This window comes from Rhinoderma darwinii, chromosome 8, assembly GCF_050947455.1.
Source record: "Rhinoderma darwinii isolate aRhiDar2 chromosome 8, aRhiDar2.hap1, whole genome shotgun sequence".
Lineage (NCBI taxonomy): Eukaryota > Metazoa > Chordata > Amphibia > Anura > Rhinodermatidae > Rhinoderma > Rhinoderma darwinii.
In genome coordinates this window covers 121,742,679-121,769,764 of record NC_134694.1, presented here as the reverse complement: position 1 = coordinate 121,769,764, position 27,086 = coordinate 121,742,679, and the positions used below count along the sequence as shown (strand labels likewise).

Here is a 27,086-nt window from a genome sequence, read left to right as displayed (position 1 = left end):
ATTCTACGTAATCTCAGAAAGGTGCCAGGGACACGTCGCAGCGGCGGTCACATTGGCCAAAAACACGTCATCTAAGGAGGCCGACAGGGACGCATTGCTATAGGAGACCAGGTCTGTATGCGTTTCTTTTTTAATCTCCTCCTTTCCTCTCTTCCTTTTTCTAATCTTTAAAATGGCAGCAAGCGGCCAACATTTTGCTGGTTCATGCACCACAAACCTCAAAAAGTTTCAGATTTTGCGAAATCCGAATCTTTTAGAAAATTTGGACCAAATTGGATTAGTTTAGAAACCATTCGCTCATCTTTAGTGATGTCCCTTTAGACATTCCCAGCGCTGGATGGCATGGAGACCCCAAACGGCTGATCATGCAGTTACAGGGATCGCCGCTGGAGGGAAGTAGAGCAGCCCAGGAAACCACAGGAGAGGTTGGGAGCCATTGGAAAGAAGCAAAACACGGTGCTGGATCATGGCATGGTAAAAAAAAATAATAAGTACCCTTCAACCGGTAGACCAAAAGTCACCACACCCCAACTTGAACAAGAATGAGTAAGCCCTGCTCAAAGCTCTCTGGTCTGGAGAATGGAGTCCCCGAAAAACCCACCTTGCCTGGTGAGGCAGCTGCCGACCATAACCTTCAGATGGTGAATGAATAAAGAGGTGTCTTGACATGTGCGCGGCTGTCTCTATTCACTTCTATAGGCGTTACAGAAACAACCGAGCAAGTTCTCCAGATATCCCGTGGATATGCCATAAATGTCGGGGATGAAAATACCCGTGTAGAAGGATTAATTTTTCTTGGGCAGAAAACAAAATAGACATTCGCAAAAGATATTGGTCATATGGTCTGATGGAGTCATCCGACAACCTGCGATAGACATATGTTATAGTGCGTGTATATATGTATATATATATATATATATATATATATATTAGCAGTGTATATATCACCAACTCCAAACTGTTTCAAAACAAGTGCAGCAGCTTAGATTGTTTACTACTAGATGCTACTTGCCAAAAGGGAAAAGTGAGAAAAAAAAATAAAAAAAATCATCTGAACAAAAATAACACATCTGATCTGTTCAGAGGCATTGAGAATGGAAGACTTCCTTTTAATTGACAAGTCTGCCGGTGTGAAATCAAAAAAACATGCTTTGGGTGTGGAAGGCTGAGAAGCCGGGAAGTTCTGAATGGTAATTAGCATCGGAGGCAGACAAACTCAGAATCCATAACAACTTTTTAATCGCCTACGCCTTGAAATATAAGGAAGTGGTGCATCAGAAGGGAGCGCCAAAGTCAAGGACCCCTGTCTATTCTCAATCAAGTGAAAGAAGAGCAGAAAGAACCTTGGTTGATTGAATCTAATCAGCATTTCAATGGTAATGAGCCTCATTATTGACAAAGGGAAAAAAATATATATATACACATTCTTCAACCTTAGTTCTACTTCAATATCCCTAAGGCGAGCCACTCTTGTTTTCTTCCCTGCCGAAGATAAAATGCATGATGAATTAGGACATTTTAATGAATTTTTAATGTTTTCGGATCACTCGCTGTCAGTCAGGCCGTAAAAATCAGAAATGGCAAAAAGTAACAGTTGAAGAAAAAGATCTATAGGAAGAAAAATAATTGGTAGCCCATCTGGTAAAGGCTTTTAAATGCACTATTTGTCTTCATCAACAAATGTCCTCTTGGTCCTAAATGAATTCTGGTTGCGCCGGTAGACAGGACTGGTACGTACAAACAAGTTCATTAAAATTGCAGGAGCCCTTAGCACGTTGATAACAGCTTGCCCGAAGGTTAACATCTATTGTTCCATGCTAGCGACATCTCGCTTTTATAGAGCATATTTATATGCTAAATTGCCTATTATGTTAAGCGGCATGTTTCCATTTAGCAACATCAGGAATAAAGATTTGACTAGAGCCGTTTAGATTTTATTAGTCTTTGTAACAGACATTCAAATCCAAGAAACTTCCTACAGGGAAAAACATTTTTGCTACAGCTCCACAAGAAGAAAAAAAATGTCAGCTTCGAATAAATGATAAAATAATTAAAAATAAAACCAAAGAGAGGAAATTTGGATTGAGCGCATTTAGAGCAATGACAACCGCAGTCCGCCACCTGATCCAGAACAAATCAGGAGAACTTTTTAGGCCGGGGTTGTGACACTGACGAGAATTCGCTGCCCTTCATTTATTTATTTTCCAAAAATGAGATTCTAAAACAAAATAGTTCTGCACAAAAAAAAATCTTAGGTGGTCAACTTTAGGACCAGTTCACACGGAGGGCAGAGAAAGAGTCTTTCACTGCGTTTTGTGCCCGCGGCGCTCATTGGTCACCGATGAAAAACGGCACGAGAATTTGCATGCAGGTCAAATTCTGCCTGCAAAAAAAAAACAAAAAAAACTGAGCAGGGCCTCATGGGCACCGCTCTGCAACTTTCACCAACAGAGCAATAGACCGCACTCACGTAGACGCAGAAGTATAACAACTTTAATCCGGTCTTGCAGCGCTTCGGCTCAGCAGCCTTTGTAAATATCTGTGGTGCATTTTCAATATTGCTATCGCACCACCACTTAAATTCTGCGCTCTATTTTTGGAACGTAATTACAGTCTACGGTAGATCGCCGCTGGGATATCCAAGAAATTAGCGGTCCTCTTGAGGAAACCGGCAGCAAATTCCCCTCCAGCAGCAGAAATGGAGTGTTCGGCCTCGTGCCCATAGCAAAAAAATCGAGAGCTCAGCTTTAAATTGCAAGGCCAGATTTTCTATTTGTTTGTAGCCATAGACCCTGCTGAACCATAGGGTACATGGAACCCCATTCTTGCTAGAAATGACGCATCTCCTCGATCAGGGACAATTCATAGACACATTGGAAGTTTTCCTGTATAAGAACTGGCTCACATAACAGGTGTGTCCAGACAGGGCCCCCCACCCAGAGTCCGACACCACGGCTGGCAAAGTTGTTCACCCGCTCGGCGTCCATAGCCGGTCCGCTAAACTGTTCCGCATTGTCTTTATGACCGACTCCGGGAGACATCAAGTCCCCATAGGAAACCATGAGATCAGTTTTGTCATCAATTTCCCGCTAGTGGTTTTTTGTACTACACCTGGGGGGAGGGAGGGGGAATTTATATTATATATATAGGGACGTGAATGAGCCCGAAGAAAACTTTTTATTCCGCTGTCTAATCTCAGGGAGATTTCATTATACACGCATAATGTTTACATACAGGAAAAAACCTGCATCAGAATACAGATCACAGGGGTATAGAGCAAGTGCTCAACATATTGGAGATCATTAAACTTCATGGAAAATAATATAAAAAGACTATGGGGCTTTTCCTCAGCAATGATGGAGAGAAATATATATACACACATACATACATACACACATACACACATACATACATACATACACGTGTATATACGATGGAGGCCAATTTTTTTTGTTGATGGACATTGGAAACATTAAAAAAAACTTAACATGGAAATATTAACTGGAATACAAATTGGGATTCCAAACAAATTACGCAAAATATAAAAGAAGATTCTCCTCATTATGTATTTATACGTTGGTGCAAACAGCCATTCAGATGTCAATTTGCTGCTGCGTTCTGGATTATTTACAGGACCCAACCTAAACTAGAGCATATGGACATCATATAGGGGGTTCCCTACTTGATACCCTCCCCTTTGTATTTGAAGTTTATGTCAGTGGTAATCCAGATATGGAGATCTCCACCTATTGCTTTAAAAAAAATAATTATAGATTATTAATAATAAATCTATATAGTATACTTCCAGCTTTCTTTGTGTTTTTATTATCCATTGACCTCCCATTAAAAACAAAATAAAACAATATAACGATATGCACTTACTTCAGCTTTGTTCTGGTGTAGTTGGAATTGTAATGGACTCCCAGGGACGTTGCTGTAGGGAGTAGAGAGAGGAAGCGGTCGTACCAAGGCCCTGGAGTCTGAGGGGGCCCAAATACTTGTCTGCCGCATAAAACAAGATGGTAGGTGGTGGCTGTTTCAGATTTTACATTGGGGCCCAGGTGCTAAAGGTTACGCCTCTGATGGACCCCAAACCGCGTAAGCAAATCTGCTGCAGACTCGAATCATGCTTTTTCATGTGTTTTTTTAAGCGGCAAAAATATAAAAAAAAAAAATAAAAATAAAATAAATATGTAACATACTTGTAAGGGGACTTATTCATAACTTGAGGAAGGGGGGGGGTGAATTTTTGCCACTACTCGACAGCCACTGACCACACGAAGAACTGGTATTAGTCAATAAAGACATTATAAAATTTGGCAGAATTTGACGAAAACAAAAATAAAAAATTGGAAATCCAGTGATTTTTTATTATAAGAATTCTATGAAAAATAATTCATAGAATATAATAGAAAGTAAAAAAAACAAAACATTGCTATACACTGGATTATTAATCAGATGTCAAAGCCGGCAATATGGAGCACGATAAGACGTTCCCGGTGACGTCGCTCGGGTACCGCGTGTTGCACTGCACTGATAAGCAATTTAATAAACAACCTCCGCGGGCAGCTTGGACCTGTCTCTTCACTGAAGAACGTTTCATCTAATCCATCAGAAAATAAATTGTATGAGAATTGCAGCCCTTTCCTGAGGAAACTTATTTTCTGTAGGATTAACAGTATTGACATTTTCCAGGTGCGTTGAAGGGTATGCGAAGAGTTAAATGATCATAATGTCGAGTTGTCATATTCTTAGCGAAGGAGAAACTACAGCCGGAGAAAATCAAGCTTAAAAGGGTACGAAGACTTGTGCAACCAATTTTTAATTGCCTCAATGTATCTAAAAAAAAATTAAGCAACTTTGTAAATCGCCTTGATTAAAGTGAACCTACTGTTGTGTATACAGCTCTTATGCAGACCTGTGTGTCTCCATGGTTACAGACAACATAAAAGCTCTGTGTAGTCAGATTCTGCGGTCATGTAACTACTCCATCTGCTCTTTTTCTACCATCTGTAGCTGTAGGTTATTGTTGGACTGGTCCCCATCAAATGAGTAGACTTGAGGGTGCAGGGGGTCCCAGTACACAAATGTAAACACCTCTCTGAGCTGTTCAGGAGAAAAACTAAATATTCTGTCACCACTAGGGAAGCTCACTGCCTGCAGATTTATTATTGGATTCAATGGCGGCTATATAAACCCTTATGCAGTGAGCTCCCCCTAGTGGTGGCTGAAAGCGGACAGAACATTAAACTGGATGTTTGTGTGGAAGCAGCAGATTTCTAGCTCTATAAACAGAGCTACGATCTTTATAGCAATTCTGGACCTACTTAGATACATAACATATACACTCTTTGATGTCTCTGGCACCAACACCCCCCACTTGGCAACAGCCCCTTTAAAAAAAAATCTTGCATTAAAAGAATGGTTTTCGTTTTGAGCAGGCAATAGATTTCTTCATTACAACCTGGCTTACACAGGGTTAACAAGAGGGAATACATGCCTATGCCTGAAGGGGGGAAAAAAAAATTCTGGAAATATCAGAAGATAAAGAGACGGCGGAGCACCGGAGAAGAGCAGATAATGAGCAAGTGTCAGCAATAAACCTGCTTATTGTCCATCATTTCACCTCACTATTGTCATTGTGATGGCCCAGGAATTCCGTACTGTCCCCAGTCCTTAGTAATTAATGGTATATAACATGCTCAGTCTTTATTGACCCAATTACCAGCGGTCCAGAATACAGTGTAAATAAAGTGCAACATTATAGCCCAAAGATATAGCAATAGCAACAAACCTGCAAAGTAATAATAACATTATGAATGGATTTATCCAGGACCGGAATATGGAAGGCAAAAGGGGCAATTGCTCAGGGGTCTCCATCAGCCTCTTCCCTCCAGTTTTATATGAAGCTTTTACGAATATTAATTACAAAAGTTTGGGGGCTCTGTTCTATGACCCATTGGTCTGAATTACAATCTAGAAGAAATCTCATTGTTTAAAGTGCTCATGAGTCCTACCACAAGGACATGAAGATAAGCGGCTACCCAACCCTGCTATTTCAGATTATCTCCTAGTTTAAAAATGTTGTTTTGTTTGGTGTTTTTTTTTTTACTTTGTTTTGGTTTTTTTAACCCAGGAGAACAATTCATAGATTACAAAAAATGGCCTTTACATTTCTTAAGTCAACTAAATGGATATTTTATTTCAGGGGTCTTCAACTTTGATTCAGTCATGGATTTACCCATTTAACATTTTTTGAATCTGTTTTTAAAGGTAGGAACATACGGGGCATAAACACTGCAGTTTTGCTCAACGGATTCCATTGCGGATAATCTGCAGCGCAATACAGTGACAGCGCAATACAGTGACAGCGCAATACAGTGACAGCGTAGTGGGTGAGATTTGAACAAACCTCATCACGCGCAGCTGTGGAAAAAACTGCGGTGCAGTTTTTTTAAGCCGCATCACGTCAATTTATGCTGCGGAATCGCTGCTCTTCTGTTGCAGGTTTTCCCCATTGAATTCAATGGGAGGTAAAACCCGCAACAAAGATCTATGTGTTGCGACTTTGCGTCAGAAACGCTGCAATTCCACTGCAAAAAAAAATTACAAATGAAAAATAAAAAATAAAAATACGTATACTTACCCCGGCTATTGTCCTAGCGACCCAATCCTCTGCTCTGAGCGCAGCCCAGCCTCCTAGGATTACTTTTTATCCCATGTGACTGCTGCAGCCAATCAAAGGCTGCAACAGTCAAACGGACTACAGCATCATCCCAGAAGGCCGGGCTACCCTCAGAAGAGAGTGACGCAAAGCCATGACTATGACCGGGGTAAGTATAAACTTTTCTTTATTCCTACAGAATTTCCACAGCGGACATGCCACCTGAAAAACTGCACCACATCTTGGTGTGGCTTTTCGGGCGGAATTCCCTGCAGCATCCAGGATAGATACGCAGTGTACTTTTACGCAGCGTGTCCGTCCTGTGTGTTCCTACCGTAAAGCCGTTGTCCATGATTAGAAAGTGTCTGTAGGGAGCGTCTGGTATTGCAACTCAGCTTTGCGGTATCGCATTTTGGTAATCGTGAACTAAAAAAAAAAAAAAAAAACTATATAAAACTTTGCAAAAACAAAAAAAAAAATTTGTTACTTTTTAGAAGCATCGATGACAATATTCAGAGCTCCTCATTGAAGGACCAGGATACAAGGATTCCTTATTCTATAGGTCATGGCTCCCGCTGCATTATGCAGCCCCACTGGTGACCCTCCGGTCAGGAACTGCTGCATTTTTCATAGTCCCTGGAGTTAAACGGTTGTAAGAGGAGACATCAAATTCCATATTCTGTCCTCACATGTGTGACATACGGGTTCAAATTCAGTTCATAAAACATTTAAAACCGGGTCCAGTGTGCAGGAACGCAGGCCGAAAACGACGAGGGCCAGTGAGCAATTCAGGGCAGGATGAGAATCCTTAATGAAGTCAATCAGATAAGATGGAAGGAAAAAAAATAAAATGTTTTTTTTAAAGTCCCAAATAATAAAATAATAATGAAGTCGTCTGACGTGTAAATTCTGCAGGAGGATTCATTAATATTCATACATGGATTGGGATCACTCCTCGCGGTCGGCAGTAAACCGCGCCAGTTGAGAGACACAATTCAGCGACATCTGTTTGCTCTGGAACAAAAATCATTTAAGAAAGAATTTTAATTTTGATTGAACTGCGGAGTCCAAGTTTTTACATTTTCATTCTGGGAGATCAGCGCAATTTACATTTTACGTCTGCATCTTATAACCAGAGATTTGGAGTTTAAATATTAAGATGAAGCTCAGATATGGAGACAGCCTCTGATTGAAGCTTTATGCCGAGTTTTATTTTAATAGCTCCCACATCCATGCACAGAAAGAAAAAAAGAAAAAAAGAATGAAATTGAAAATAAACTTTTTTAACCTATAGAGTTCTCAGTGACAAACTGATGGTGAAGGAACACGGCCATTTATCGATCACACGTAGAATTAATTTCCATAAATAGTCACTGTGAACATACATTACTAATCCTAATTTACAGCCTTTATTATACTCCAGAGCTGCAGTCACTATTCTGCTGGTGTAGTCACTGTGTACATACATTACATTACTTATCCTGAGTTACATCCTGTATTATACTCCAGAGCTGCAGTCACTATTCTGCTGGTGTAGTCACTGTGTACATACATTACATTACTTATCCTGTACTGATCCTGAGTTACATCCTGTATTATACTCCAGAGCTGCACTCACTATTCTGCTGGTGTAGTCACTGTGTACATACATGACGTTACTTATCCTGAGTTACATCCTGTATTATATTCCAGAGCTGCACTCACTATTCTGCTGGTGGAGTCGCTGTGTACATTACATTATTTATTCTGTACTGATCCTGAGTCACAGCCTGTATTATACTCCAGAGCTGCACTCACTATTCTGCTGGTGGAGTCACTGTGTACATACATTACATTACTTATCCTGTACTGCTCCTGAGTTACATCCTGTATTATACTCCAGAGCTGCACTCACTATTCTGCTAGTGGAGTCACTGTGTACATACATTACATTACTTATCCTGTACTGATCCAGAGTTATATCCTGTATTATACTCCAGAGCTGCACTCACTATTCTGCTGGTGGAGTCACTGTGTACATACATTACATTACTTATCCTGTACTGATCCTGAGTTACATCCTGTATTATACTCCAGAGCTGCACTCACTATTCTGCTGGTGAAGTCACTGTGTACATACATTACATTACTTATCCTGTACTGATCCTGAGTCACATCCTGTATTATACGCCAGAGCTGCACTCACTATTCTGCTGGTGGAGTCACTGTGTACATGCATTACATTACTTATCCTGTACTGCTCCTGAGTTATATCCTGTATTATACTCCAGAGCTGCACTCACTATTCTGCTGGTGTATTCACGGTGTACATACATTACATATCTACTGATTCTGAGTTATATCCTGTTTTATACTGTTCACTGATCCCTCGCAATAGGCCAACACTAGGTTTTGTACAAATCACTTTTCAGCTTTTGCTGTGTACACTAGAGTTGTCATCATCATCATCACAGTCCGGATTAGAATATAAAAGCGACATGGATCGACCATTGACAGTAAAGCTCCTTGCGTCCTCTCCCTGCACATCTAGCAGAGAATTCTCATGTAAGAGTTTGAGGGAGAAACCCCATTTCTTAAAGATGACTGTTGCATATTTGCATATTGTGCCAAGTGTCCAGTTTGTTATTTTTTGCATGGTCCCCTTAAAGGTGGTGTTTAATATATTTTCTCCCCAGGCGCAGTAACTAAGATGATACATCGTGTTTAAATGCCATAGATGCAGTGTTTGGCGTGCCCTTACAGCGGGGTGTTTGAGACCAGTGTGGTTACTCTGCGTCATCTGGAAGCAGCACCTTCCTAATAAAATAAAAAGACGGCTGTTCCCAGCATTCAGTGTGCGGGCAAAGCCGAAAGAACTGCGGTGATTGAGAGAAATTATGGTTAGGCTGAGCAAAATGTGTGTGGGCCTTGAATAAGACTGGGTGCAGGAGTGGGTGAAGCAGAAGCCCCCCCCTACACAGTGTCAAGTGAACCGCTGGGTGTAGCGTGGGTGATGGGCAGGAGCCTCCCCGCAGTATTGAGTGAGCCGCTGGGTGTAGCGTGGGTGATGGGCAGGAGCCTCCCCGCAGTATTGAGTGAGCCCCTGGTGTAGCGTGGGTGATGGGCAGGAGCCTCCCCGCAGTATTGAGTGAGCCGCTGGGTGTAGCGTGGGTGATGGGCAGGAGCCTCCCCGCAGTATTGAGTGAGCCCCTGGTGTAGCGTGGGTGATGGGCAGGAGCCTCCCCACAGTATTGAGTGAGCTGCTAGGCGTAGCGTGGGTGATGGGCAGGAGCCTCCTCACAGTGTTGCGTGAGCCACTAGGCGTAGCGTGGGTGATGGGCAGGAGCCTCCCCACAGTATTGAGTGAGCTGCTAGGCGTAGCGTGGGTGATGGGCAGGAGCCTCCCCACAGTGTTGTGTGAGCCGCTAGGTGTAGCGTGGGTGATGGACAGGAGCCTCCCCAGATTGAGCAGTAGAGAGCGCCTGTAGAGATCTAGTGCCAGACCTGAAATTTTGGGGAACGAGTATTCCTCCAGGATGCTGTACATCCCTTGTACCATGGAGGAGCACCCTTGACTGTGCGGTAGCAGCGGTGAGCCATCACCACCTGCCTGACTCAACCAGAGATGTACTAAGGCTGCACTCTCAAGTGTGGACAAGTTAATTCGGTCGCTGTGGTCGTGTGTGACGCAGCACCAGCCCTAGTAAAGATTTCATGGTCACATCTCCAAACTTCTGGTCTCAATTTATCTTTTCCGTGACAACCCTGCCTCGTCCATACAGCATCCAGGCCGCGTTCTTAGGCTGGGTTCACACAAGCATGATACGTCCGTAATGGACGGAACATATTTCGGCCACAAGTCCCGGACCGAACTCAGTGCAGGGAGCCGGGCTCCTAGAATCATAGTTATGTACGACGCTAGGAGTCCCTGCCTCTCCGTGGAACTACTGTCCCGTACTGTAAACATGATTACAGTACGGGACAGTTGTCCTGCAGCGAGGCAGGGACTCCTAGCGTCGTACATAGCTATGATGCTAGGAGCCCGGCTCCATGCACTGTATTCGATCCGGGACTTCCGGCCGAAATACGTCCGTCCTTTACGGACGTAACATGCTCGTGTGAACCCAGCCTTATACTCAACGCACTCTCCTATACAAGTCAACCGGTGATTTTCTCTTCAGCTGATCACATGGAAATGAACCAGCGAGCGGATAGAAGTCTCACTCCTAATAATACAACAACAAGTTACAACAAATAAAAGGTCAAAAGCAGCAGAAACCTCAATCCACTGAGAAGCAGAATGACTAAACGGAGCCGTAACGTCCTCTGGAAGCCGCAGTAACGGAACGCAGAGCTCCGGGGCGAGGACGGCAGCTGCAGACAAGCACAGTCTACTCTAGCATCGTGGCGCAAATTGCACTTGCAGGCGATTCATTCTTTTTGTCATTCCATTAATACCTTTAATTACTCATTTAACAATGGCAGGCTCTCTGACTTCATGCTAATTGGAAGTTAATGAATATGCACCTTTATAAAGGATAACTAATTACACATACTTTTGGGCGCCTCGGTAGCACTCGCTTAGCTTATTAACTGCAGGAAATACAAAGGCCTTTCAGAATCAGACCTCCCCTCCCCCCTCAAGTCAAAACAATTAGAAATCTTGCAGATAAATAGAGGATTATAATGTAATTGTATAAGATTGTGATACACCTATGAATAGCTACAATACCAATATATCAAATAAAAAGAAATCTCCTTCAATATTGGACATTCCCTTTTGCCGTACCTTATGTTGGCGTCCCCCCAACAAGGTGTATAGTCAGCGTACAAATAACCATATCCTACAGTGTCTAATACTAAACAGTACGGTGCACAAATAATAGCGCCATGTTCACCAGATAAGACATTTATCCAGTGGCCTACACAGTCCTATCCAGTAATGCCACGACTAAAACCTGCAAAAATAATGTGGAGCACTGAGAAGGGAGCGCAGAGCAGAGCAGGGAGCGCAGAGCAGAGCAGGGAGCGCAGAGCAGAGCAGGGAGCGCAGAGCAGGGAGCGCAGAGCAGAGCAGGGAGCGCAGAGCAGAGCAGGGAGCGCAGAGCAGAGCAGGGAGCGCAGAGCAGGGAGCGCAGAGCAGAGCAGGGAGCGCAGAGCAGAGCAGGGAGCGCAGATAACCTAAATAGTAGCGCCACATCATGCCAAGTAAATACCAAACAGTGCTGAAATACAGACATACAGTGACCAAAGAATAACTCCATATATAAAGTCGCCTCTAGAGCGTTACAATGTCTTAATGAAACTGCGATACAGCGAATATTGAGATTTCTAGACGTCACAAGCCTCGGTGCCAGGCATTTTGCGTTGTTTCTTTGTACCCAAAGGTCGGCCATAGACGGGGGTAGGGCACATTTCTAACAACCTCAGCCTTTGACATCGAGAGCTTGTCCCACCTCTCCTCTACCGCAATATTACGTGTTTAGGCTGATCATCCGTGCCGCGATTATCGCACTTTGCAACCGCCATAGATTGCAGTGCGATTTTGGATGTTATGAACCCAATATAGCACAAAATTAAGCTCTTCCATCCTATTTCACGGGAAGTCGATATTGCGATACAAAATGTTGGATTTTTTTGCAACCCCCATATAGCATTGTGTAAAACTTTCGTGAAGGTGAACGTGCGTCAAATAGGCCATGAAAAAACGGCAGTTTTTCACGGATCCCTCAGACACTAGTCTATTTAGAGATCTGTGAAAAAGAATAGAACATGTCCTATTTTTCTCACGGGCGTTCACACAGTCTGCTAAAACAACCGCCATGTGTATAGCCCCATATAAATACGTGCAGCCTTGTGATGGCCGTTTTTAAAAAACGCCCGTCACGCGGACGGTTGCAACGTTCGTCTGAATAAAGCCTTATATTGAGTCCCGTTGATGCAGAATAGACCCGAAAAAAACCCAAAAAAAACAAAAACTAAAATACTTCATAAAAACAATGATTCATTTCATTTTCTTGTAGACAGAAGCCACAACACACGCATTTCACGCCCGCCCTGGTGGTCGTTTAGGCCAAATCCCCCTCAATGAAGGTTACAATGCATCACAATAAATAGAAGAAGTTCTCGGCGGTGATTTTTCTCCAGTCAATATCCGTCTATTGCAGGAACTGGACTGAAACTAACAGCTCATTTTATACAGGCCACTGAGCAGCCATCACAACCCGCCACATTTGTCACAGCAGATTTTTCTTTTTCTGATGTTTCATAACAAGTAATCAAGAAAGATGGATATTAACCTGCCGAAATCCGGGGAGATTTTACCCTCATCCTATATAATTTTGCAATGCATGACAAGTTCCCTGCATTCCTATTGAGCCGAGGCTGCAACTTGCAGCACCATCTATCTGAGGAGCACGAGGCTCAATCATACCCCCGCTATGTACGCCGGGCAGTTCTGCAGCAGGAATTCTCGATCAGTATTTCATCCCAGGAGAGACGTGGACAAATGCTGGATATTCAATAAAGGGCGTTAGACGCTCCGCTATTACCTGCTGCCTCTTCCGACCCTTCTGCAGATGTACAGTAACATGCAATATCAAGTTGTCCTCATACACTGGATGTTATCATATGTGACCCATTAGAGGGAGTTGTACAAGATAAAAAAAAATTAATACACACTTGTTCCAAAAACAGCACCACACATGTCCACAGGACGTGCATGGTATTGCAGCCCAGTCACATTCACTTCAATGGATATTACCAGACAACCCATAGGCAGGCAGACATTATTTTCTAATACTGTACAACACTTTTAAATGAACCATTAGCTGCAGAATTTCCGCAATGGAATTGTGTGCGGAACTTCCGCAGCATTTACAGTAGCAGCAAAGTGGATGAGATTTAGAAAATATGTCATGCCCCCGCTGCGAAAGAAAACGGCAGCGTAAACATTATTGAATTGACCTGCGGCGCGGAATTTAATTCTGCATCACGTCAATTTATGTGGTGCGGTTTTAAAGACGGAATGAGCTGCGGGTGCCAGGATGGATATGCTGCGTAGTTTATAAGCAGGGTATCCAACTCGGCCTTAGTGGAAAGACTATATACTGATTGAACAGGCTCTGACCGTTCGAGTGGAAAATGTTGCACTATAAATTCTTGCAACATTTTAGTAAATTGACTCTACGCACCACTCGAACATTGCAGCCGAAAATTACACTTTATAATCATGCCCCAGCATACATACGTAAAGTGCTGCAGCAATCACGTCTGCCACTAGGTGGAGCTTTAGAGCACTATACTGTGTGTCCCATCTTGCTCATAAACAGGTTTCCTGTCACGGCACTCCATGTGGTCAAGCATGGAACTGCAAACAAAACTGAATGGCTTTAATGAGAAACATTAGGAATACCGAATTATGATGATACAGAATCTCAACATGTTCAGACAATTTGGTGCAAGCCATATAGACAAATGCCTTATATATATCTATAATCAGAGGAACAGTTTCACATACATAAAACGATTTACCTGCAAATCCCAGCATATCGGTCGCTCAGTATCGCCATCACCTGGATATTTGCGGTATCACCTGAGTTATAATCACTCTTCATTAAACAAATTCATGAAACGTGGTAACCTGTAGTAGAGTAAATATATGGCTGAAGGGAACTCTTATTTGTAAGCAGGTGGAAAACATTTATGAACATGGGTTGTATAATAGACTTTATATATAGTTCCGCCAAAACAATGGAGGATTTGCCGCGAGAGACGGGTATACTGGGTGGATATAAAGTTGCTTTAACCCATAGACATTACATTACAGCCGGCAGGACAATCTGAGGTCTACAAGACCTGGCAGAACCTTTTCTGATGTATGCAGTCAATGGGACAAGTTGGATTCTACCAGTCCTGTCCAAGGCCCCATGAACACGACCATGCCCGTAATCAGTGTCCGGGCACAACCGGCTGTGGAAAGCCACCCGCAGTTGCGGGCCGTGCTCCCATATGAAGTATGGGAGCATGGTCAGTAAAAAGCAAAAAATAGGACATGTCCGATCTTTTGCAGAGCCTTTCTACGTGCCGTGCCGGACACCTTCCCATATATATACTGGAAAGACGTCAGTTAACCATAGAAATGAAGGAGTCCACAATTATGGAGCGTAATAATGGATGAAATCTACGGTAAATTTGATAGTCGGTGTGATTTGCATGAAATTTATTAAAAGGCACACTTTTAAAAAAAAATAATTGTGCATTTTCCACTGGGGCAGAAAAAGGACATCACTAGGAGAAAAGTACAGATGTAGCCATCTTTATCTTGACTTTGTCAATGGCTTGTGTTGTGTGAGATCACGCTGCAGCAAGTTATCAGAGTCAAGATAAAGATGGCTACAGCCATATATAAAATTGGTATTGCCACATCCATAACGACCCGTACTATAAGACGATCACATTATTTACCCCGTGCTGTAAATCGGCATTAAAAAAAAAAGAAGTTTAAAAACAATGGAAAAATTGCTATTTTTTGTTAATCACCATCCCCATAAAAAATTAAAAAATAAAAATGTAAATAAAAAATAAAAAGTCGTATGTACGTCAAAATGGTGGCAATAAAAAAAAAAAAAAATCAACTCGTCCTGCAAAAAACAAGCCCTCAAGAAGCTTCATCAACGGAAAAATAAACATGTTATGGGTCTTGGAACAAAAGCACCACAAAAAAAAATTATTCTAAAAAAAAAATTCTTAAAAAAACCACAAAACAGTATCCCCGTGATTGTTTCGACCCTGGAATAAAAGTGATCATGTTATTTATACCACACAATGAGCGCCGTAAAAGAAAAAAAAAATATATAAAAAAAAAAAAAAAAGCCAAAACTTATGTTCCCCCTCCCCATTCCCATTATTTTTTTTATAAAAGTTACTCAATACATTAGATGTACCCCAAAATGGTGCCTGATCGCCTCTACTGTTTGATCCCATCCTGTCGTATATTACTATTAAAACGATGAGTAATATATCATAAAATCGTCAACGTGTGGGGTGATCAGCCATTTCCTACCCCTCTCCATTAAATCTCAGATCAGACCTGTATCTGTAAGGCAACCGGCTGCTGCAGGAGCCCTCCCCCACTGCTCTGTCTACAATGGCAGATTAGCCATGCAAAGCACCACCCCCTTATATAAGCCACTCCCCTTCAGTTACCTGCAAGCTGGAAGTGGAAGGGATCAGAAGAAAAGTAACAGCTGTGTTAGCCCCCATGCACACGACCGTAAAAAATCTCCACAATTACGGACCCGCCTGGTTCTATTGGCCGCGGACACCTTTCCGTATCGCTACGGATAGGTGTCCATGCCGTAGAACCGTGCCGGGAATTATGGCGCACGTCCTACTTTTCCTTTTTTATGGGCAGTGTTCCTATACTTTGTATGGGAGCACGGCACAAAAATGCAGCCCGCGGCCATCGGCCGTGCCCACAATCGCGGGCCATGATTACGGGCATGATGATTACGGGCATGGTTGTGTGCATGAGGCCTCATCTACAGGATTGTTTGTAGAGAATTCTGTAGACTGGTAAAAGTAAACAAAAATAACTCTACGTCGTCATTCCTTTCAAGGTGTACTGTTCCTTTAAAAGACGGAGACTATTCCAGCACAGTCATAAATTAGTCAACTTTTTTATTCCTCCCAGTGAGATACAAATGAGCAAAACCGGAATATTTAGCAGCAGGGAAAAAGCTGAAAATAAACCTGATGCAATAAATCTTCAAACAAGTGACAAGAAAGCCGGTTTCCCTTTTAATACTTTATCGATGGATAAATCATTTCTCCTTTTTTATGTTCCAGAAGATCAACAAAATAACTGCAGGCATAAATCAAACGGCAAATAAAAGATAGCGATTACCTAAAAAATAAGCCGAGGTGAAACATTAATGAAAAAAATCCCATCGCTTCATTTTCTCAGCGCAATTTAATGGCGTGTCTGATGAAAACGCACTTTATTTTCCCTAAAAGCACGGCAAAATGTGTTCACCTGCTGAGAAGTGCGGATGATACGGGAGCGCGGCGAGACGGCACTTCTGGAATATGCGGAGCGTAAGGTCGGGTTCACACAACACGTATTTGGTGCTGAATTTCAGCTACAAAGTCCTGTCCAGTGTAAGGAGACAGACACACACACACACACACACACACACTTTAGCGGCCCCAATTTATCCACATTTTTACGGACCCTTTCTTTTCTATGGCCTCATGCACACCACTGTGATTTGCACGGATTGGTGCGGGGACCGTAATTACAGGTTCACCAATACTGGTGAATTGTGGATCTGAGTCCTGATGACACGCGGACGCACAGCAAGGGATTTTGCAGCCCGATGGATCGCTACGGACCCATGGGTTTGCGGACCACAAAACCAACGCGGTCGTGTGCACGAGGCCTAAGGCAGCACAATGTTCACTCTTGTGTTGCGATTCCAGTTTATAGCAAGAACCCCAACGCTTTGGCACATGAATTATAGGACAGATACCACCAGCGTACAATCAGGTCCATCAGGTAACGGCGTGGTGTCCAATCTGACAATCTGTGACGGAGGCTACGAATGTTTTAAATGTGAACAGAGCTGAAGTGCAGGGCCAGCTCCAGGTTTATGTGGGCCCTTGGGCGACACAGACTTAGTAGGCCCCTTAAATTTAGTGCCGCACCGCCCCCTCTTCCCAGGTAGCGCCACACAGCCCCCCCTCCCAGGTAGCGCCACACAGCCCCCCCCCTCCCAGGTAGCGCCACACAGCCCCCCCTCCCAGGTAGTGCCACACAGCCCCCCCCCCTCCCCCAGGTAGCGCCACACAGCCCCCCCCCCCCTCCCCCAGGTAGCGCCTTTGGAGTTCCATCTAGTGGAATCCCCAGCCAAAGCATTGCCGAGGCTGTGGCTGGGGATTCCTCTTCAGGAGAAACCCCAGAGCCAAAGTCCCGAGCAGAGCACTCTGCCGGGGAGTCTGTAGTGAAGTAAATGCAGAGCGGGGAGATACCTCACTACTCTGCCATAGCGGTCAATATTATCTGCGCCCTTAGAACGCAGATACTATTGAATCTGGCATCGCTACCGCCGTAGCAGCGATAGCGGCTGCTAGCGGGGCCACTGGACATGAGGGGGGGGGGTGTGATGGTGGATGACACAGGCCCGCTCATGCCGTGGGCTTTGTGGCATCCTTTATGGCTGCTACAGCAGTGGTTACACCGCCTCCTAGACGGAGGCTCCCTCTAGAAGCAGAAGTCTGGCTGGGGATTCCAGTCCTGGAGGAGCCCTGATGGCAGCGTCAGCTCCCAGTGGCCAAGTGGGCCCCCCCAAGGCACTTGCCCAGGTTCGCTGGGTGCCGACGCCGGCCCTGAGAATGTTTTTTTTAACACACTCTATTTGCTTAGATCCCACGCACACGGCCGTGCCTGTAATCATGTCCCGCGATTGCAGAACGGACATGCTCCATAATTTATGGAACATTTCTACGACCCGGACACCCATCCGTAGCGATACGGAAAGGTGTCCACGGCCAATAGAACAGAATGGGTCCGTAATTGTGAACAATTTTTACGGTCATGTGCATGGGGCCTTATACTCCGTTCAGACATGGCAGATTGGCCGCAGATAACCCGCAATAATTTATAGTATAATTCATGTGGATGGAGTTTTCAAAACCTTACCCGCATGTAACGGAAAAAAACGTGACGGCGAGATCTGCCACAACTGAATTCAACCTCACAGCGCAAAAAAATTAAAATCAGCAGATTCTAGACACACTGCTCCATACACAGCATAAAATCCGCACCAAAATGTAATAAATGCACCGAAAAAACGAAAAAAAAAACATGCAATACTAAGCGCAGATTCTATCTGCGGAACTACGGTACCTGCAGTTTTGATGCAGATTTTCTGCCGCCCGTGCATGTAGTCATATTACAAGGTCTGTGTGCGGAAGGCTCCTCGAGATGTATAGAAATGATCGTTGCAGTGTCCAATGTTATAAATCTTGTAGTGTTTGTAGATTAGCGCCACACGATGAATGTATTATCGGGGGGGGGGGGGGGGGGCACCGTCCACTTTATTAGGGAAAGTGGCTTAGAAGACAAAAATGACCAGAATTAATCATCCAATTAGCTATGAATCGAATTTAGAGGGGTTGGCCAGGATTAGACAAACATGTCTGCTCTCTTCCAGCGCCACACCCGTCCACAGGTTGTGTGTGGTATTGCAGCTCAGCATCATTTACTATTGTGTAACGGAGGCGCAATATCAGGTGTAACTTATGCACAGATGTGGCGCTGTTTCTACAGTAGCCGTGTTTTCTAATCCTGGACAACCCCTTTAACATCTCATCATCAGTGGCGCGTCAGGTCATCGTTCTACTGTGAGCTTTGCCGGGAACAACACGATGTCGCTCAGTAGCTGCTGCACCGTAACAGTAATGCGAAGCTCCCGGGCCTCAATGCAAAATCTATAACAGAACCCCCCCCCACACCAGGAGGCATTTATAATACTGGGGTCCTATGGTGCAGAGGAGCATTTGGGCCTCTTCAGGCACCGGGGCGACTGCCGCCTCTGCATCCCTGAATACAGCTCATGCTGCACTGAAGTCACACATAGCAGCATGCCAATGTTAAGAAATATACCCCTAGGTATCTACAGGAACAGTCCAGATGGTGCTGTAGAGGGTGGCAGTACCCCATTATAGGAGCATAGGGGGCACATTTTACTATATCTTATACAGATTGGTGAAAATAATAATCCTTCCCTCATATCTGTTTTTATGGTCCCTCTAGGCCTCCCAGGATCTGAAGAACGGCACTGGAGGAGTCAGATTTGGGAAAAAATTTTGTTTACATTCTCAGCTGAGGGTTTGTTACAATTGTATCATTGTAATTCTCTGTAACCTAAACACCCTGAACTGCAGACGGATACATTTTACCTGCACTGATACATTGTAACAAACTCAGCTGTGAGCAGTATCAGGTTTGTACAGGTTTTCAACCTCTGGATGTAAATAAAAATTTGCTCATTCACTAAAATCAAGCAGAGATCTTGTATTGAGCGAGGAATTTAACCCCTTCCCACATTTGGTCATATGTTTACCTCCTAACTGCAATGTTCTGACCGTAATAGGACCTAATACTACGCCCTGTGGCTGGCGTGGGCATGTGAACGGTGCTCGTGCCAGCAGCGGGTGCCGAGTGTAATCGGGTGGATTCCCACATTGCGCAGTTTTACTCCACAGGTTTGACCGCAGCGAGTCTCCGTGTTTTACATTGCAGATTTTCCCCGTTGCATTGCAAAGCGTGAAATCCGCACCAATTCCATGGCAAACCCGCAACCAAATCTGAATAATAAACACGCAGATTTTGCGGCAGATTCGCTGCTGCCAAATCCGTGGCATAAACTTGCACCACACGTGAATCCACCGACACAGCCGCCAACCGGCTGCAACGCTCAGGATCAGAGACAACTCCAGCACCGGCCAATGAACCACTGAGGTGTCGATCCGCTGCAATCACCGGGGGAGGTCACCGCCAGCAACACATCACCCCTACAGCAGCTTTTCATGCACACAGAAGGGGTCCTAAGTGGGGACCCCCCATTGACATCTGTGTGCCATAACAGGACATATGGACAGGGGTTGTAGTGGTGAAGCTTTATTTACATATAACTGGACACTAGTAATTACCTGCAGTCCTACAGAATAAACCGACGCATAGTGACGTGGCAACAAACTCAGCTCTGCTTCATCTCAGCATCCGTGTCCTGTAAATTCTGCCACATTCATCTGCTGTAGATTTCACATTTACATTGCAGATTTGATCACCCGGAGGATCGTCAGTCCTGTATCCGCTTATTGCGGAAACCATCAGCAGGTTGACTAGTGACGATCCTTCTCATAATGTAAGAAAAAACAGCAGCAGCGCTGTGTACCAGAAGTCATAATAATAGTTCAGTCCATATAACGTCTCCTTCCTGCAGGGTTATCTGATCAGAGATTATCCCCAGCTCACTGCAGCTCAGGTGAGTGATGACTAACAGGTGCACAAGGGGCGGGGCCTGATGATTGTGCACAAGGGGCGGGGCCTGATGATTGACAGCTCTGCTATGTTTAGATTAGCATTTCTCCCCACACCTGAGACACCTGGACTGTGTTCACATGTTGCAGCTGCAATGCAGCCAGAATTCAGCCGCAATGGGACCACAACTGCGCCAACACGCAGGTCAGCTCAGCTTCCAAATTTAATGCAACTAAAAGTTTGGTGATTAATGGCTGCGCGACACTGCAGGAATAGCCGTAACACCGTGCGGCCATTAACTATCAGGGTCAATGCACATGATGCGTTTTTGCCACGCAAATTTTCGTGTGTCACCACCACAGCACAATAGAGTACCAGCAAAGGCAATGAGATTCCAAGGAATCTCATGTCCACTCTGCAGTATTTTTCGGGTGGTAAATTAACCCGCGGTGCGTATTTTCAAAACTGCGGCATGTCAATTTATCCCGCGATTCCGCTTGCAAATTCTATCTTACTAGTTATGCAGAAATACGCAGCAAAACCCGCAGCATGAAAACTCCACGATTTACGCAACAAAACGTAAAAACCGCACCGAAAAGTGTATCAGAATATGCACATTCAGGTGCGTTTTTTTCCTGCAAATTTCTTTCGGTCTTCTGCGTCTTGCTGCGTATTTTACGCAGCAAAATATGCAACGTGTGCACGTAGCCTCAAACTGCTTTTAGGGTGCATTCACACGGTGCAAAACAAATGCGCTTTCACTGTGATTTGCTGCAATTTCCAAAACCTTCAGAAAATTACTGTAAAAATGCACGCTTCTTTTTGTGAGGTTTTCAGCCGTGCAGTAAAAAACCCGGCAAAACTGCGCCGTGTGAATACAATCTTGTCAAATGAAATCTTCATGGCCTGCTAGGGTCTTGGCGCGTATTTACATAAGTCGCTTTTGCCGCAATTTCCATCAGCACGGCATTAAAAATAAATGTTTGGGTTTGCGAAAATTCCAGAAAAAAAAAACCAAAAATGTGCCAGTCTTTGGAGTAAGATGTGACAAATTTATTAAGAGCAAATTTATCTCGGGTCGTTTGTGGGCCAGAAAGGGAAATCTACGCCAGCTGCGAGCCGGCGTCGATTACCGCTATAATTTATGCCAATTTCTGGTGTAAATTTGTAAAGTCATGTGTGACCCCGCCTCCTTCTGCTAAGCCCCGCTCACCTAGAAGAAGCGGCAATTTTTAGAGCAAAACATACATGCGCCTATGAGTATGTGCACACACACTAATTACGTCCGTAATTGACGGACGAATTTCGGCCGCAAGTCCCGGACCGAACTCAGTGCAGGGAGCCGGGCTCCTAGCATCATACGTATGTACGATGCTAGGAGTCCCTGCCTCGCTGCAGGACAACTGTCCCGTACTGTAATCATGTTTTCAGTACGGGACAGCAGTTCCACGGAGAGGCAGGGACTCCTAGCGTCGTATATAACTATGATGCTAGGAGCCTGGCTCCCTGCACTGAGTTCGGTCCGGTACTTGCGGCCGAAATACGTCCGTCAGTTACGGACGTAATTAGTGTGTGTGCACATACCCTAACTTTATGGCTTTTTGCCGCCACTAAGTAGCGTAAAGCTTTTGAGAAATTTTCCCCTAAGGCCCCCGTGCACACGCTGCAGATTTTGTTGCAGAAACAACCTCATTCAGATGAACGAAACAGATTTTCAGAAATGTCTGCAACAAAATCTGCAGCGTGTGCAGGAAGCCTCAGGGTCCATTCAGACATCGCGATTGAGGTACGGTTTAAACTGCATCCGAAAAACTGCATGCCTTTTTAGGGTATGTTCACACGCTTAGCAAAAAACGTCTGAAAATACAGAGCTGTTTTCAAGGGAAAACAGGTCCTGATTTTCAGACATTTTTTAGCCGCTTCTGTTTTTCGCAGCGTTTTTTACAGCCGATTTTTGGAGCTGTTTTTCTATAGAGTCAATGAAAAATGGCTCCAAAAACAGCTCAGGAAGTGACATGCCCTTCTTTTTCGCGGGTGTCTTTTTACGTACCTTTTTTTGAAAATGAGGCATAAAAAAACGCCCCGTCCAAACATTGCTTTCAGGCGTTTTCCGAGGCGTAAACGCCCCAAAATACGCCTAAAAACACTACGTGTGCACATACCCTTACTGTGATTTGGTGCGTTTTTCGATGTGGTTGCACTTTAAGGCTCTGTGCACGCACAAACTCAAAAACGTCTGAAAATACGGAGCTGTTTTCAAGGGAAAACAGCTCCTGATTTTCAGAAGTTTTTTGAGCAACACGCGTTTTTCGCGGCGTTTGTTACGGACGTTATTGGAGCTGTTTTTATTATAGAGTCAATGAAAAACGGCTTCAAAAACGTCCCAAGAAGTGACCTGCACTTCTTTTTCGTGGGCATAAAAACCGCCCTGTCGGAAACCGAACGCTGTATTTCTCATTGAAATCAATGGGCAGATGTTTGTAGGCGTTCTGCTCCTGATACACACCTGAACTGCCCCAGAACCTCATGGGACACACCTGAACTGCCACAGAACCTCATGGGACACACCTTAGCTGCTGCAGAACCTCATGGCCCCCAGTTTGTACCCCCATAAATGTAGTGCCCTGTGCAGATACTGCCACCCAGCTCCCCCTCCCAGGTAGTGCCACACAGCCCCCACTTCCCAGGTAGTGCCACACAGCCCTCCTCCCAGGTAGTGCCAGACAGCCACCTCACTGGTAGTGCCACACAGCCCCCCTGGTAGTGCCACACAGCCACCCTCCCTGTAGGTAGCGCCTTTGGGGTTTCTTCCAGGAGTGGAATCACCAGCCAGAGAATTGCCGATGCTCTGGCTGGGGATTCCGCTTCAAAAGCCCTGACATCACTGTCCTTATGTACATGGACAGTGTTGTCAGGGGCAACCCCAGAGCCATAGTCCCCTGCAGAGCACTACTACCACTCTGCCTGGGACACTGCTCTGCTCCTGACAACACTGTCCTTATATGGACAGTGATGTCAGCAGCTTCCCCAGAGACGGAGTCACGGAGCAGAGCCGTGAGCACTCTGCCTGGGGCTCCTTCTCTCCTCTTAACATCACTGTTCAATATGGTCAGTGATGTCGTAACAGCGGCAGCGGCAGCACCCGGCGGCCTAGTGGGCCCCTCAAGTGTACTGGGCCCCGGGTTCGCTGGGTGCTGACGCTGGCCCTGAATGCTCTGCCCTATGGGTACATTTCTATTTAATTTTCTTACTCCCTCATTCCAATGAATGATGTTGTTTTTTGTATTTTTTTGGCCAATTACAAATAAAAGTTTTAGGAAATTGCATTTTGCAGTAATGATGATATAACTGGGACATCGCGCTGTGGATATTATCAGACATATTAAGATCATTTCATACAACGCTGTTTGGGGGCTGAGAAATCACACAGATCCGAGTGGTGGATTTACCAAATAATCATACGAAATAATTTCCGCTCTCCTTCTTATTAAAATCCCGCAATGAATCATTTTCACTAATCGATGCAAATTCAAACAAACTCATTTCTGAATCTAAATAACATTTACCCACAAAACAATCAAATTAAGCCGGAGATTAAAAAGACATTGGAATTAAATGAAAGGAGGGGGAGGGAAAGGTAAAGTAAAGCGCAAATAAAATCTGGTGCATGTCCCACCTCAGAGCTGTAGTTCTTCACATAGCTGCACACTGCGGGTTTACTGACGGATTCTTTCCCCATTGACTTTAAAGGGGTTGTCCAGTTTAGAAATCCCATTGTCGTACATCCTATTAGGAAATTCGGGGTTAATAGAGGGTTTAGGATTCTCATCTCTTGATCAGAGTGGAGTGCGGTCAGGCTACATTCACACAGGTCGGATACAAGTCCGCAGCGTAGAGCGCGCAGGAAAGTCCAGCCGAATAGTCGCACCACCAGGTGGTTTAATTTGGTGCATATATCTGGCTGGATTGATTGTTGCGGAAAATGGCCGTCAGGAAAAAAAAAAGCAGATACTCACCTCTCCTAGCGTTGCCTTTTCAAAGTGTTCTTCACGTGTGAAGAAACGTTACCACAGGGGGCAGCCTGGGCACAGAGCAGATGGAGGTCAGGAACGCTTTGCTATGACAGATCCACGAAAGGCAAGTACTGTATACGCTTTGTTTGTTTTGTCTTAACCTGCAGAATTTGCCAAGAATTCGCAGCGTAATCACAGCAAATTCTGCAAATAATGGCATTTGTTGCAGGATTTGAGCGGTTTTTCAGGCAGAATTTCCGCTGCATAAAAAAAAAGCTCATACTTACCCCCTCTGTCCTTCTGTCTGCTCCGGCCTCCTACAATGACCAGGCCATGTGACACTGAAGCCTGTGATTGGCTGCAGCAGTCACATGGGATGAAGCATCATCCCAGGAGGCGGCAGGAAGGCGGAGAGCATTCTGGGTAAGTAGGATTTTTTTTTCTTGCAATTACGCCGCAAAAGTCACATCACAACGCAATAGAAAATCAACAAAAACGCAACATAAATTGACATGCTGCGATATTAAATTCCGCACCGCAGGTCAATTTATTAACGTTTAGGCCACATTCAGACGTGCCGGACAGTCCGCAGTGGAATTCTGCAGCAGCTGTTTTTTACATTTCTTTCTATACATTTTTAGGGAACTTAGTTCAGATGTTGCAGAAAATAACTGTGCGGAATTTAGGCTGCGGTGCAGAATTTTCCCTCCGCAGCAGCTCATGACGTTGCGGAGAAGAAGCGGAATTTCACTGCGGATTTCAGCCTTTGCAATGCAAAAACTGAAATCTCGGCTGTGATATCTGCAACGTCTGAATTACTTGTCAAATATGCAAATGTTGCTGCAGATTCATTGCGTAATTTTCCCCGAAACTTCACCAACATTTGCAGCAGAAAAATTCTGTGACGTGTGAACATGGCCTTACGCTGCGTTTTTTCTCCGCAGAGAGGCCAGGAGGTTTTCTAAATCTCATCCACTTTGCTGCTGCTGTAAATGCTGCGGAATTTCTGCACAGAATTCCGTTGAAGAAATTCTGCAGCGTTCACGCTACGTGGGAACCCGGCCTTACTGACAGGTTTTCTCCTAGATCACAGCCGATCGCTAGGGGTCTGAGCAGGGGTGACACTTTGTGATCAACTTATTGTGAAGGGACTCTTCTAACTAGTCGGGATTGTCCACGACCGATTGAAGTGCTTTTACATTTGAGTCCAGTACGGCGGCCCCCGTGTCATAGAATTTTGTATTTTGGCTACGCACAACACTGTATTCTCCCGCAGAAGCAATGATCTGTTACATTCTACTAAGGGCACCAACAGATCTAATTGCAGATCTTTTCACATTACTTGTTGCATGCGGCAGAATTTTACTGCACAAATTTGGATTTGTGGTGCAAATTTCAAGATCTGCATCATGTCAATTTCTGCTGCAAATTTTCACCGCTGATTTCACCCCTTTCAATGAGAGGTGTGAAATCTGCAGCAAATTCTACAGCAATGTACAGTACAATATATTTGGATGGGGTTTTAAAAGAAAAAAAAACAAACATCCACAAGTAGTAAAAACATTTTGCATGGATTTTCAGATCTACAACATGTCAATTCTGCTGCGGATTTCTCGTTGATTTTAACTGCAGATTTTACCCTTTGCAATGCAGATTCGGTCTTTGATGCAGATTTGCCGTGGATTTTTGTGGAAATCCGTGGTGGAAAGTCTCACTATTCTGCCACTTTTTCTTCATTGATCCAATCCTAGTTTGGTCAAACAAAAAAGTAAAAAATGTGATGTGCAGAACTAGTGTGTGATTATCATATAAATAACAGATCCTGATGCAGAAGATACAAAATATCTGCTAGAAAATAAACAAAAAATAAACAAAAACATTACATGAACGAGGCAATAAATGGAGATCAAACAAGGTCATAAAGGGCGCTGTCCGTGGGACGTTCAGGCGGGGATCATAATAAAGGGCATTTATCATTGTGTGCCAAAGGCTGGGAGTAAATTGAAAATCAATAGGATATAGGCCACCCATGACTCGAAGGGTTAAAAAGCGAGCAGGCGAAACATTGCGGCGTTCTATAAAGTTTGCAGCTCCGATATTAATCACGATGCCGCTGTTTAAACTTATGCGAGTACTTCATCATTTTTTTGTTCCTAACTCCTGAATAATTCTACAAAAGTAATCAGCAGATGTTCAGCACTCACCTGAAGTGCAGCCAATCAGACGCTCGGGACGCTATCTTACAGTGAACGTATATTTTGGGATTTTTTTTTTTCTGGGTCATGGTATGTATATGATTAGAAACAATGATGCCTCACAATGTTGTAAAGACCAAGTGGCAATAAGTAATAAGAGGTTACATACAGAACCAGCATAATGGAGA

The 27,086-nt window shown here is 44.2% G+C and overlaps 1 long non-coding RNA gene across 1 annotated transcript; it reads right to left on the bottom strand.

Moving 5' to 3' along the window:
- Positions 1-7,531: 7,531 nt before the first annotated feature.
- On the bottom strand, positions 7,532-26,445 carry LOC142658904 (uncharacterized). The gene is made up of 4 exons (XR_012850219.1): positions 26,343-26,445; positions 14,177-14,285; positions 13,893-14,012; positions 7,532-7,678 (listed from the first exon to the last, which is right to left on the bottom strand). It is a non-coding gene; the product is annotated as an uncharacterized LOC142658904 (long non-coding RNA).
- Positions 26,446-27,086: the final 641 nt, after the last annotated feature.